At 39.1% G+C, this 14,568-nt stretch overlaps 1 long non-coding RNA gene across 1 annotated transcript in view; it reads right to left on the reverse strand.

The window, feature by feature from the left end:
• Positions 1-1,105: 1,105 nt before the first annotated feature.
• LOC145714593 (uncharacterized) overlaps positions 1,106-14,568 on the reverse strand; it is a 152,063-nt gene continuing 138,600 nt past the window's right edge. Inside the window, exon 3 of the long non-coding RNA XR_014136908.1 lies at positions 1,106-1,199. This is a non-coding gene — a long non-coding RNA (uncharacterized LOC145714593). The remainder of the gene's footprint in view (positions 1,200-14,568) is intronic.

The following is a 14,568-nucleotide window of genomic DNA, read 5'->3' on the forward strand; positions in this document are numbered from 1 at the left end:
CAGTTGATGGTTAGGCACTTTATTTATTTCAGCAATGTACAATATAGCAGGTTGTTTTTTTTTTTGGTTTTTGCTTTTGTTTGTTTTGGTGTTTGTTTGTTTGTTTGTTTGTTTCATTCCCAGAGATTCTCTGCTGACAGGAATTTGGAGTGTTTCTTTCTGAATGTGTACTAGAGAATGCACTCGATCCTGCTTCAGTTAAAGACTTCTTTGGAATCCAAGGCAGAATGCATTTAACTGGGGGGTGAAAGTAAAAAAGAACACACTGCTCAGGATAAAAAAAAAAAAAACAGAGGGGCGCCTGGGTAGCTCAGTCAGTTAAGCATCTGACTTCGGCTCAGGTCATCATCTCGTGGTTTGTGAGTTCAAGCCCTGCGTTGTCTGGGCTGTAATTACTGAGCTGTCAGCACAGAGCCCGGAGCCTGCTTCAGATTCTGTGTCTGCCTCTCTCTCTGCTCCTCCCCCGCTCGCGCTCACTCGCACTCTCTCTCCAAAATAAATAAGCATTGAAAAAAAGTTTAAAAAAAGAATGAAAAAATAGAGTTTGGGGAGATTTTGATGTCCCTCTGACCTGGAAATGGAACAATATCTACTGTTATTGTTGACTAAAATTGTCCCCTTGCTGTGTTTTATGCTCTGGGATGTGCCAACAGTTTGAACTTTCATATAGAATTTGTTTCTACTCTGAGCTCTACTGGGTATTAGCATTTTGACTTGAAGCACAATATTTAACCTCCCTTGAGCTTAGTTTCTTTTATATGCCAAAAGGTGACCATACTTGCCCTAGGTACCTCACAGAATTGCTGTCTCAAAGTACCTCACAGGTACTTGCCCTAGGCACCTCACAGGTACTTGCCCTAGGTACCTCACAGGTACTTGCCCTAGTACCTCACAGGTACTTGCCCTAGGTACCTCACAGGTACTTGCCCTAGGCACCTCACAGGTACTTGCCCTAGGTACCTCACAGGTACTTGCCCTAGGTACCTGACAGAATTACTGTCTCAAAAAGAACAGTAGAGGATAGTACTTTCTGGGTTATAAAATACTATGCAAATATAAAAGATTGTTAAGAAACAGGAAAATACCGGAAAACCACATGTGACTTACATCATGGTCCTGGTGAGTCATCTTGTCAGGGAGGCAAGAATGGTTATAAAATCAGAAGATTTTGAAGATGCTCAGTGTCTTCCAAGCAGAACCTATTCAAAGTAGAATAGTGATAAAAACTGCAAAACATCAATGCCCCAAGGATACTAGGTCATTTTTGGCCGCTTTATAATTTATGTCTGACATAAAATGCTAGGGAAGAAACTTCTCTCATGTAGACTGCAAAGCTAGACAGATGAAAGATCTGGGGGAAATCTAAGTTTAGAATAATTCCATGTAACGTTGAAAGTGTGAGCAAGGAAGGTCTTCCCTGTAATGTGGTACCACTTAAGAAGTGAGATCCAAAGAAAACTGGGGCAAAGAAAGTGAGCAAACAACGGGTGTGCACACGGCGACGCGGGCCCCTGGCCACTCCGATCAAAGCCACTGATTAGTTCCTTGCAGCTCTGGGACTCTGATTCAGAGATTAAATGAGTTATAAGGTTTTTCCCCTGGTGTGAATCGCTTGTAATTTTTCCCTTTTCACAATAGGGCTAAATGCAGCGAAGTTTATTCTTCTCTTTGAGGAGGCTTTAGGAATAGAAGGCACATAAATTTAGTACTGGCTATGACCAAACAGTGAGAGAGATCATGACCCACAATATCTCATTTAATCTTCTGGCCAGTCCTATCAGATAGACATTCCTGTTCTCACTTTACCTGCAAGGAAGCTGAGGGTCAGCAGAGTTCAGTAGGTTTACCGGGGTCGTACGTGAAGTTACCGCGCTGAAACGTAAACCCGTGTCTAGCTGATGCCAAGAGCACCTCGTTGTGCAGTTGAGACACCTCAATAGAGGAATTCTTCTGGGACATTTATATATTACAAAAATGGAATAGGAGCCATTATCCACGTGGTACGAGTTCAGGGGGAATGGATGTGATTCCAAACACCTTTATCAGCTGGACTTCCTGAGTCTAAAAATGTTCCATTAAAACCACAGGCAGCAAATCAGTTTCATTTTAAACCCCAATTCTGATTAGTTAACAGTCACTGCCTGAGTCACTGTGTTGAGAACGATTCTGAGGAGGGTGCTTCCTGCCTCAGCAGGAAAGAGTCTTATGATCGATCAGGGATGACTGCTATGGATGTGGGAGGGAAGAGTGGTGGCTTAAGTGCCAAGTTTCTCCCATTATGGAACCTGACATATGTTACCTTGATTTAAGCTTCCGCTGTTAACAGTCCAGCTCCTTGGGAGGAGGCCTACATTCAGCCTCATCAGTTCTCGCACCTCATTCTGTGAGGAAGTTAATGCGATCTTCTCTGAAGGGAAGTAACCGATTGTCCAAAGGGAAAAGAGATTGTGAGAGCAGTGCACTCATGGGGAATGCTCTGTTCCTTTCATGAATGTGTCCAGAGGGGCATTGTTTGAAAATCACCCAAGGTTAATCACCAGGCTTTCTTGGATGGCTTCAGCATTGGTTCGCTGCTGGTGCTTAGGGTTAAATAGGTACCTACAGTCTTATAAAAATAAAAATCGGTATATTAATTGGAATTCACTTCCATTTGAGCAATAAAATTGCTTTATAGTCTTTGCTAGAATCAGTAGGAATTAATCTGAACAGCGGTACCTTGCTAGAGGAAAAGGGTAAAATCATGTCTACGTTTTCGCGGGATAGGGCAGAGACGTGGGAAATTTATGCTAGGGGGAAAAGGCAAAAAACTGAGTTTAAGCAACGTTAGTTAGCCGCCATCCGCGAGCACCTCTCAATGTCAGTCCAGGAGAAAAAACGATAAGGTGGCTTGGGGGAAGGATAAGGATAGTGACTGGGGATCAGCATAAAAGCAATATCTAAGTGAGAGCCAGACAAGGACCAGGAATTGAACCGTACCCTACTAACTGCTTTATTTACACTAAGGCCTAACAAACCAGATATTATCAGTTCGGCCAGCTCGGTCCACTCACTTGTTGGTTTAGTCAAAAAGCTGGTTGGATTGATATTTTCCATGAGGTGATGGATTTGGCCAAATGCAACGTTTGCCTGAATTTCATACCAGCCCAGTCTAGTTCACACTGTAAATCTTAATTTGCTGCTTGTCTTGATTTTCTACCACTAATAGGATCTACACATCTGAAAATTATGTTTTCAATATCATCATTCAAATAATTCATGTAAGCAAAATTAAACTTGATATGATTTCCCATGGGAAATAAGAATATGAAATGAGCTCCCTTATACTAATCTCATTTTGCCCTTAGCCACTACACAATTGAACAAGTAACATCTCTAATATCTTCACAGAATTTAATTGGCCCCAATAATAGCGGCTTCATAATATTTGTAGGATGCCCCTTTAGGGTGGTGAGTATCCTTAGAGAGGTCTATAAGTGAAGTGTGGTAGAGTGAGCGAATACATTCTCCTAGATCAGTAATCAAGTCAGATATCCAAGGCAAGTAAGCCTGACGCTTATTTCAAGGCTTGAGGAATCAGACAGTTCTGCAGTGTGCCTCCTGGTGTGGCAAGGTTATAGTTTAACTACAGACAAGGCTCAGGGCTTGGGCAGGCACCTCTGAGCCCGGAGGTGACAGCAGACTAGGGATGACAAATGGCTTCAAAAAAGAGTAAAGTTTACGTAACAATCTGCTGTTCCAGAGACCTTTTCAAAATGTTTCATTTTAGGAATGATCAAATACTTGCAAAATAATCAAAGATATGCAAAAATACAAGAATTTTTAATGAAAAATCTTCAATGAAAATTTGAAGGGCACAATTTCAGCAAAGTCGCTGTAAGACAGGTACCCTCATAATGACCTGGTGGATGAATCAAGGGGTTTAAGCTTTCTGTTGGACGATTTGGCAGTGTGCATGATCATTTTAAAAATATTCATAGTCCTTGGCCCAATAATTCCACTTCTGGGAATTGACCTAGAGAAATAAACTAAAATCCAATAAAAGACTTATATAAAGACTTTCACTGAATCATTATATGGAAAAATAAAATATACATACATATGCATATATATATATATATATATATATATATATATATATATATATATAAAGGACCAAAAAACCAAGTATTATTTAAACAAAGAAATTAACACCATAAATTTGTAGCCATTAAAATTATGTTAAAAAATATTTCTAAAGTCCCAATAAGGAAATTATTGTCATAGCACATTAAATCAAAGTAAGGAATAGACAACTTTATATTTAGGGTGATCACAAATTATATTTAAAAAATACATTAAAAGAAATGCATTAATATCAATAGCAATTATCTCAAGGTGGCATGCATATAGAAGATTTTCTGGGGTTTTTTTAATGTTTATTTTTGAGAGAGAGGGGCAGAGGTGGGGGGAGACACAGAATCCAAAGTAGGCTCCAGGCTCTGAGCTGTCAGCACAGAGCCCGACGCAGGGCTTGAACCCATAAACTGTGAGATCGTGACCTGAGCCGAAGTTGGAAGCTTAACCGACTGAGCCACCCACGTGCTCCAGAAGATTTTCTGTTTTATCACTATAGTGTTCCCCATTTATTGCTATCATGTAATAAGTATGTAATATTTCAAAATAATAATAAAAATAACAAGCAATTTTGTATGTATTATTATACTGGACTGAAAAATAGATTTAAGGAGTACTAACATTATTCCCACTTTATAGACGAGAACACAGATGCAGAGCAATTAGATGGGTTAACCAAGGTCACAGTGGCTATAATTTGTAGAGCCAGGATTCCTCATCTCGTATTCCCCCTTCTATCACATACTACCTCTTTCAGAAAGAGAATATAAGAGGGGCAGTGCAGTAACAATAGCTTATGTCTGTTAATAACCAGAGGAGTAGTTTAATAAGATGCTCTCCACACAGAACTGTATATGAGCTTTGCTTAGTTAAAACTTTGGTTTTCAAGTTGACTCCATGTCTGATCTTCCACAATTGAGACTGTCTCTAATTGAGAAGTTAAAGCAAACGATCTCCCATGTTGTGCTTTCTTCTTTTTGTTTTTACTTTCTCTTTTCTTTTCTTTATTTTATTTTTGCAATAACATTTATTGTCAAGTTAGCTAACCTACAGTGTATACAGTGTGCTCTTGGTTTTGGGGGTAGATTCCCGTGATTCATTGCTTCCATACAACACCCAGTGCTCATCCCAGCAAGTGCCCTCCTCAATGCCCATCAGCCATTTTCCCTGTCTCCCCAGCACCCCCCCCCCCATCATCCCTCAGTTTGGTCTCTGGATTTAAGAGTCTCTTATGGTTTGCCTCCCTCCCTCTCTGTCTGTAACTATTTTTTTTCCCCTTCCCTTCGCCCATGGTCTTCTGTTAAGTTTCTCAAGATCCACATATGAGTGAAAACATATGATATCTTTCTTCCTCTGACTTATTTCCCTTGGCATAATTCCCTCCAGGCCCACCTCACACCGGTCAGAGTGGCTAAATTAACAAGCCAGGAAACAACAGATGTTGGCAAGGATGTGAAGAAATGGGAACCCTCTTGCACAGATAGTGGGAATGCAAACTGGTGCAGCCACTCTGGAAAACAGTGTGGAGGTTCCTCCAAAAATTAAAAATAGATCTACCCTATGACCCAGCAGTAGCACTGCTAGGAATTCACCCAAGGGATACGGGAGTGCTGATGCAGAGGGGCACTTGTACCCCAATGTTTATAGCAGCGCTTTCAACAATAGCCAAATTATGGATAGAGCCCAAATGTCCATCGACAGATGAATGGATAAAAAATTGTGGTTTATATATACAATGGGATCCTTCTTGGCTTTCTTCTTTTTAAAATATCATAATTATCTTTGGTCACTTTCCCATGGTTGGGGAATTTTTTCCAAGCGAAATCTATCAAAATAGATAGCGAGATCTTTCTTTTTTAATTGTCCTATTTCTTTATACCTTGGGCTATGTGCATTCACTTCCCTTCCCTAACAGTAAAAGTTTTTTGGCACATTAAGTGCTTTGAAGTGTGTTTTAAACCATTCCCTATGATACGCGTTTGTTGAAAGCGCTTCAAGAAAACAACCTGTGAATTATTTTGGACCCCTGAGGAAACTGTGCCAGTGACTAAATTTTCAAGGTATGAGATGTCTTTTGGTTTAGCAACTTCTGGCTGCATGGTGGGGGTTGCAAGGCACCAACCTTAGAACTCATTCAGTTCTAATCTGGGTCTTATTTTCCTGAAATTCGTCACCTCTGAGTTCATTTGAAGGTCTGAGGTAAGCCATATCACAAGTCCTGCCATGCACATAGAGTAGACCACTCTAAGCCATCGGTACCCCTAAACCAATCGCTGTGACTAGAGCTAATTGTGCACCTAGCCAGCAGACTCCAGACTCAGCTAGGCTTCCTTGCCCTCACCAGCCCCTGCCTACTGGCTTTCTCCCATATAAGCACCCACAAATAGAAAAGGGGTGACTGGAGCCAATCACCTGTCTAAATTATAACCTAGGGCAGATGGGCAAAGTTGCTCGTGACTTGAATGAGCTAATGTTCTTTTTGATGTGGAAACCTAAATCAGATTCGCACCTCAGGTTCTCCATCAAACCGATCCACGTTTTAGTGGGTTCAACCTCTACATAAATCAAAGCAGTGAAGTAGCAGGCCCTTTCTTTATTTCTTGAGCAAATATTTATGCCGTGTATGAACACAACTGGTCTACACTTCAGGCTCGACGGAGAGGTTAACCGGGAAGTGCGGGACAGGGCTGTGAGCTGGGCACGAATGTATAGGCGTGTTTTCAAGACAGCTGCTATCGGTGGGTTTCAAAATTCATTCTCTCAGTGCTCTGCCTTCCTTTTTCTCCATTTCGGTGTGCGCACTCACCTGTCACAAAGCCTACTATTATATGTCCGCCTCTGAATTATAACATCAGGCAATTAAGATTCACAAGGTGCTGAAAGATTTATAAACAAAGGGAAAGAAAATGTGTTCTATTAAGAAGCCGGGAAGTAAGCATCTTCTCAATGAATTACCCAAAGCCTACATTCTTCTTTTATTGTGGTCCAAGTTTCCTTTATTTGGACAGGAGAAACTTATACCTATGCATCGATATTTCAGATAGTATGACTTTCAGGTCTTCCTGAGGGCTAGTTAAAATGGTGTGCCCATTGGGATTTCTATATGGCCAAATGGTAGAAATGATGCGAGAGTTTTCAGTGTGAAATAATAATGGATCCGACTCAGCGGTGAAGACATTTCTCTAATCAATAAAGGGAAAGCGGGAAGAATCCATTTTTAAAATTCAGTTATTTTTAGCCAATATACTTTGAGGTTGTGTCTTGTTACATAAAGCATAGGAACTTTTATGCACAGTGTCTACTGTATCCAATGGGAGTTGAGTGCATGAACTTTTCACTTCTTAAAGCCTGAGGGGGGGATCTTACTGGAAGAAGGTACTAACTGCTTTGCACACGAAACAGTCCACCTTCCACTCCTCCTGCACACTTGGCTTTTAATGTTAAGGGAACACCTCTCCATAGCTTTCTTCCGCCCGTTCCTTTTGAAAGGGAATTAGAAGAGACTGTACATTATCACGTGTCTTGCAGGCCTCTCCATTCAGCCCAAGGTCAATCCCTTAGCATATACTGACCGTATTCTCAGGGACGGCACTCCACTAAAGATGGGTCGGATACTACTTTCTCAACAGACATTTATTTAGTGTCTATTCTAAACCAAACCGGGTTTGCAACGAGCATTTAATACGCATCGGGCCTATGGACGCGGATGTGATCACACCCCTGTTATCAGGAGATGTAATTTGACAGGAGAGACGGCCCTCTTAAACTCAATATAGTACATTATCACGTAACACTACAGGTGGGGGCATTTGCATGTAGAAGGTCTTGGGAATTCATTTCTCGGGCAGTCGGGAAAATGTTCTAGGAGAGGCTGCATGTGAGCTCTGGCCGTGTGTTAAAGGATGTGTATGACTTCGCCAGACCGGGGAAAGTACGAAAGGGAGAGGAAAGATGTTTAATCAGAGGATGAGGCTGTACCAGGGCACCTACACTAAAAACACCCTAGAGCCCTAGGTATTCCCTAGAGAGGCCATATATCCTTATCTTGCAGATGCAGTGGGTACAGACCAGAAGGGAGATGTGACCTGCCCGATCTCACAAAGTGGAGCCACACTGCCTCGGTTTGTGCAAATAGAAAACGTCACGACACCTACAATTTCTGGAACACTCCATTCCCAACCTCATCCCTTTCTACTTGTTTGGGTCCTTGTGTTTTTAATCCAGACCGGATGAACAGCCCCCAACTCTGATGCATGTTTCGCTTTATGGAACAGTGGGAAAGACAGAAGGTTTCTTCCCTGTTGGTTCTTCAAGTGTGCACCCTGCATTCTCAGATCCCTGCAGAGAACTAACTCCTTACAGTTACCCTGATTTAAATATCTACTCATTTAGTACATGTAGATACCTTTTAAAATTTGCAATGCTGAAAACATAGCAGAGGAGATAGCCGACCAAAACATGGCAGCAAGAATACACCCAGATAATGTACGACTGTTGCCATTTATTTTTGCCATATTAATGAAACACAGCATGAAAATCAGTGATAATAAAAAATCGGTTAAGCGAAAGAAAATTTCTACTTAAAATATGGAAAAGTGGCATAGAATATGCCCCCATACATATATCTTTAATAAGTTAATCGTGATGCTCAGTCCAATGATTTCAGAAGGAGGAAGACTGACTTTTAGTTCAATTCCGCCGTTTACGAGCAGTGATAGATAGGCTTGATAACCTCTCAAAATCTCCATTTTCTTATCAGTAAACCAGTATAAATAGCTACTTGGGGTGAGTGTGGAAATCAAAGAGTAGTGCAAGTGGAAACTTTTTTTAAACTATGAAATGTTATCCTGACATAAGGTATTGATATAATTAAGACGCATTTTAAAAGATGGTGTACTTAAAATTTTAAGTGCCGATTTCCTTATGGGTGATCTCTATTTATTTTATTTCCACTTCTTAAGTATTGCTGTATTACATACTAGCGCATTTTTCAAAGTGCTCTGGCTAATGTCAACAGATACATTTTAAGAGATAATTATGCAAAATAGAAGTTTGCATAAATTCGTGGGAAAGTAAATAAATGCAATGTTAAACAGTCGTTTTAAGAATACGTGTTTGTGGGTGGTCTGGGTGGCCCAGTCAGTTGAGCCTCAGACGCTTGGTTTCAGCTGAGGTCATGATCTCATGGCTTCGTGGGTTTGAGCCCCGTATCGGCTCTACGCTGACAGTGTGGAGCCTGCTTGGGATTCTCGCTCTTCCGCTCTCTGCCCCTCCCCCACTAACACTGTCTCTGTCTCTCGAAAGAAATAAGCTTTAAAAAATGCATTTCGTCAACAAAGGAATAAACAAACAAAAAGCAGAATCAGACCCATAAATACAGAGATCAAAATAATGGTTGCAGAGGGGCAGGCGTTGGGGGGTTGGGCAAAACGGGCGAAGGGCAGTGAGAGATACAGGCTTCCCGTTATGGAATGTGTAAGCCAGGGAGAGAAAAGGCACAGCTTGGGGAATACAGCCAATGATACTGTCATCGTGTATATGGTGACAGAAGGTGGCTACACTCGTGGGGAACATGGCATAAGGTGTGAACTTGTCAGACCACTGTGTTTTACACCTGACGCCAATGTAACGCTGTGTCAAGCATACTGAGAAAAGTACCTTTTTGTGGGCTTGACTCGACCGAGCACACAATGCAACATGCTTGACTTGCATTTGTTTCCTCTTTTCTTCATCCAAAAAATAGATTTAGTTGCTGGAGCGGAACTACTTCTTCATAAAAGAAAGAGATAATATTCTATCGACGTGATTGCACAAGCCGCGAAGTGCTTTCACTGTCCACTCTCACACTGATCCCCAAAATAACCTGGTAGGTTGGAAGAAAGCGTTCCACACGAAGTATCTTGGTACCGTTACCATCTCTTTTTCAGATGACACAGTGGTGCTCGAGCTAATACCCCGTGTCATAGCAAAACGAGGACTGTGTCCCCTCCCCAGCGTCTCCGCTGCCCTCCTTCTCGGAATTTAGGGATTCATCAATCCTTTATGAAGAAAGCTGACCACGAAAGATGGATGCATTCATTTGTGGGGCCATATGCAGGGCAGGTTTCAAACATGAGAGCACACGTAGTTAAGATTCCTTATATTCGTTTGAACAAACATCTAAAGTCATTTTCGACAAGTGACACTTTAATGCAGCTTATAGTGTTTTTATTCTATTCAGCCTTATAAATATGATACCAAATGCATGTTATTAGCAGGTATTAAAGGATTCTTATAATGAGTCACACAAAGCTGATTAACCATCTCCTGGTGATTCATTTGTTTATGCAACTGCTTTCCTCCTTAAATCAAGTCAGGTTTTAACAACAGTCTCCTTGAGCATGCTTTTGGCTTTTAATGGAAAATAATAAGTCTTAATGGATTCCCCGCCCCCCCCCCGGAACACCACAGATTCTCATATTACAAATATGTGAAGCCTGTAATTCCCCCCAAAAGCCTGCCACTCCTATTCAATATTTTAAGCCTTAACAGTAGACTGCTTTAAAGAGGTTCTATTCTATAAGGAGCTCCTGACTTGAGCATAATATCCTGTGAAGGCTTACTGTAATAGATACAAAATTATACACACAGAAAAAGAAATGAGCAAGGTATAATCTGTACGAGAGCGGATTTAATGGTTTTTGTTAAATTGTTATTAATTCTCTACGTTTCGAAAGCAAATACGTCTCTCTTATTGGCCTAATACAGTTCAGCTCACTTGTCCCTAAAACCCCAGCGTGAAGCAACAGATCCAGGATGAAGGGAGAAGTGTTGTCTGGATTCATTACCTACTCAAGGGGTTGCCGTTATATGGCTTTCAAGACGGTATACTTAAATGTATATTTTTAGCTGTCAGTTAGGTGTTTGTATCCGTTTCCCACAACCCCTGCACGTGGTTCAAAATTACATGTATTGTGTAACCCGTCCGGTGAAAGAGACTGCCTTACTTGCCCAATTTCTACCCTGCCTCCAAATGTAATTACTGTTCCTTATGAAGAAATTAGTAGTTCATTCTAATTTCTGAGAAATTTTATTCTAAGTAGATAGATGACAGGTAGGTAGGTAGATAGATAGATAGATAGATAGATAGACAGATAGATAGATATAGCACCTATGAATGGAAAAGATAGCCATCTTGACTCAAAATAAGAGAAATGAGAGTTAAAACTACTCCAAGGTACCATTTTTCAATTATCACACTGGCTACAATCAAAAAGCTTGATAATATACTCGTTGGCAAAGCTTTATGTAAACAGGCATTTTAATTTGTTGCTAAGAGTAGTACAAATTCAAGAGAAATTTAACAGAGATCTATCAACATTTCAAATGCACATATCCTTTGACCCAACAACTCCACTTGGGGAATTGAAACCATAGATGTTTGTGTGCATGCGTGAAATTATATCTAATGTAATAATTATATATAATTATATAATATGTAATTTCAGAAAGCAAATATTGCTAAGAATCTAAACACGAATCAATACAAAAATGAATAGGTAAATTGGGCTACATCCATACAGTGGAATAGGATCTTGCCTTAAAAAAGAATGAGGACGCTCTCAAAGGAGACAGTTTAGTGCAATATGTTAGGATATTGATATTGGAAGAGCTCTTCTGGGTTCCTTCACAGCCCTGCCACTTATTTATTAACTATGTCATCTTATGTGTTTTGAGGGGTTCGTGTTACATTTATAGATTTATTTAGGGAGAATTAATAACATGCTTTCATTTTGGACAATTCCTATTCAGGACAGCATTTACTGTCTACCCTCTTTTGTGTTCTTCAAGAGTGGTTTTATTTATTTATTTTTTCACCACACTATATTACGTTTATTTATTTATTTTTAACTTAAATTCAAGGTAGTTAACATACAGTGTAGTCTTGGCTTCAGGAGTAGAGCCCAGTGATTCATCACTTACATATGACACCCAGGGCTCATCCCCACAAGCGCCCTCCTTGATGCCCGTCACCCATTTAGCCCATCCCCCCACCCACATCCCCTCCAGCAACCCTCAGTTTGTTCTCTGTATTTAAGAGTCTCTTATGGTTTTCCTCCATCTGTTTTCATCTTATTTTTCCTTCCCTTCCCCTATGTTCATCTGTTGTGTTTCTTAAATTCCACATATGAATGAAATCATATTGTTGTCTTTCTCTGGCTGACTTATTTTGCTTAGCATGATACCTTCTAGTTCCACATTGTTGCAAATGGCAAGATTTCATTCTTTTTCATCACCGAGTAGTATTCCATTATGTGTGTGTGTATGTGTATATATATGTGTGTATATATATATATACACACATATATATATATATGGTATGTTTTATATATGAGTGATTTTAAAGTGTTCTCTTCATATAAAACTTACCTTTTACATTTAAAACTTCTCCTAAATGTCTTATCTTCTTTGTTACTATTGTAAACACGTGGCTTCTTTCATTTTGTCATTTATTCCATTAAAACAACGACCTTACTGAAAGTTATTGATTTCTGTATATTATTTTGCACCTCACTAATGTACCGATTTATGATAGTTTTTGGTCTTCAGTTGTTTGTGTTGGGTTTTCTATGAATACAATCCTACCATTTGCAAATAGGAATAGTTTCACCTCCCCTCTTTTAATTTATAGCTAATTTCTTTTACTTGTCTATTGTTTTAGGTAGTATTTCCAATATAACATTAAATAATAATAGTAATACTGGGTATTTGTATCTAGTTCCTTACTTTAGTGGGAATGCATCTAGTATTTCCCCATTAAACGTGATACTGCCTTTTGGGGTGAGATAGATATATTTTATTATGTTAAGAATATATCCATACATTCTTATTAACTCTTTTTTAAATTAAAAGTCTGTTGAAGTTTGCCATGTGTCTTCCACCATTTTTAGAGTCAGTGAAAATTTTTCTTCCTAGATCTACTATGATGATGAATTATATTAGATTTCGTATTACAATATCATCTTTGCATTCCTAAAATAAACTACGTACTCCCAATGGATTTGTTCTTTTAATGCCCTATTTATTGTTAATATTATGTTGATTTTTTTGCATCAATTTTCCTAAATTGTCTTGGTCTATAGTTTTATTTTTTTGTGCCAATTTTTAAAATTTTGGTATCGGTGTTAAAATACTTTCATGGAAAATAAATAGCTTTTGGCTCTGTTCATTTTCTATGTCCTGAACTAAAATAGTTGCTCTTCAAAAGCTAGATAGAATTTCACAGTGAAATCATCTGAACTGGATACAGTTTTGTGGCTTTGTTTTTGTCTAGTGGGATAATCTGTTTGATAATTTTCTCATATTCTATGGAAATTAGTCTGTTGCAATTTTCTATGAATTTTGCAGTCAATTTTGGTAAAGCATGTCTTCCTAGAAAATGATTTCATCCAAGTTTTCACGCTTAGTAGCATAGAGTTGAAAAAATAGCTTATTATAGCTTTAATTTTATCTGTTCATATGATTAGTTCCCTAAAATCATTTTGTTTATTTCATGCAAATGTGTGCTTTCTTTCTCTCCTCATTAGGTTAGCTAAATATTTGCCTATTATTTTTAAATCAACAAATCATAATTTAAAATTATAATTATAATTTCTATTTTATTTGTAATCATAAGTCCTGTTGTTGTTTCTCTAATTCATTCAGTTTTGCTTTTCTCTTTAAATACCCTCTATTTTTCTTTTGTTTATTTTATTATTCTTTATCTAATTCAGTCAGATGCTTATTTCAGTTATCTTTTGTTCTTGCTTTTTCACCAACATACATGTTTTAAAATATTTATTTATTTTTGAGAGAGAGACAGAGAGAGAGAGAGAGAGAGAGAGAGAATAAGCAGAGGAGGAATAGAGAGGGAGGGAGATACAAAATCCGAAGCAGGCTCCAGGCTCCGAGCTGTCAGCACAGAGCCCAAGGCGGGACTCGAACTCATGAACCATGAGATCTTGACCTGAGCTGAAGTCAGACGCTTAACTGACTGAGCCACCCAGTCGCCCCCGTACATTTTTAATGTTATGAAATTTCCTCTGATCACTGCTTTTGCTGTACCCTACAGGTCCTGATATTTACTGTTTTCATTACAATGTATTTCTATCAATTCTGACATTTCAGTGTATATTGCCTCTTAACAAGAGTTTCTTAAAACTTTTATTTTTTTTGTTTAAATTTGAGACATAAGATTCCTTGTCTTTTCTGTAATCAGAGAATATCATCTAACTCTAGTTTTCTTTCTTACACTTGTTAAGGATATATAATTAGGTGCCTCTGCACAGTGCCTCTGTTTGCAATTTTGCCTTGGGTCTGAACTATTTAAAGAGGGGGACTGTCTGTTTCTACTCTTGCTAGCGTGTATCCCTATTTTGTAGTATCTTTTTCTTAATGTTATCATCAGATACCTCCAGCATAATATAAGCTTCATGC

The sequence above is a fragment of the Panthera onca genome, chromosome X (assembly GCF_046562875.1).
Source record: "Panthera onca isolate mPanOnc1 chromosome X, mPanOnc1 haplotype 2, whole genome shotgun sequence".
Lineage (NCBI taxonomy): Eukaryota > Metazoa > Chordata > Mammalia > Carnivora > Felidae > Panthera > Panthera onca.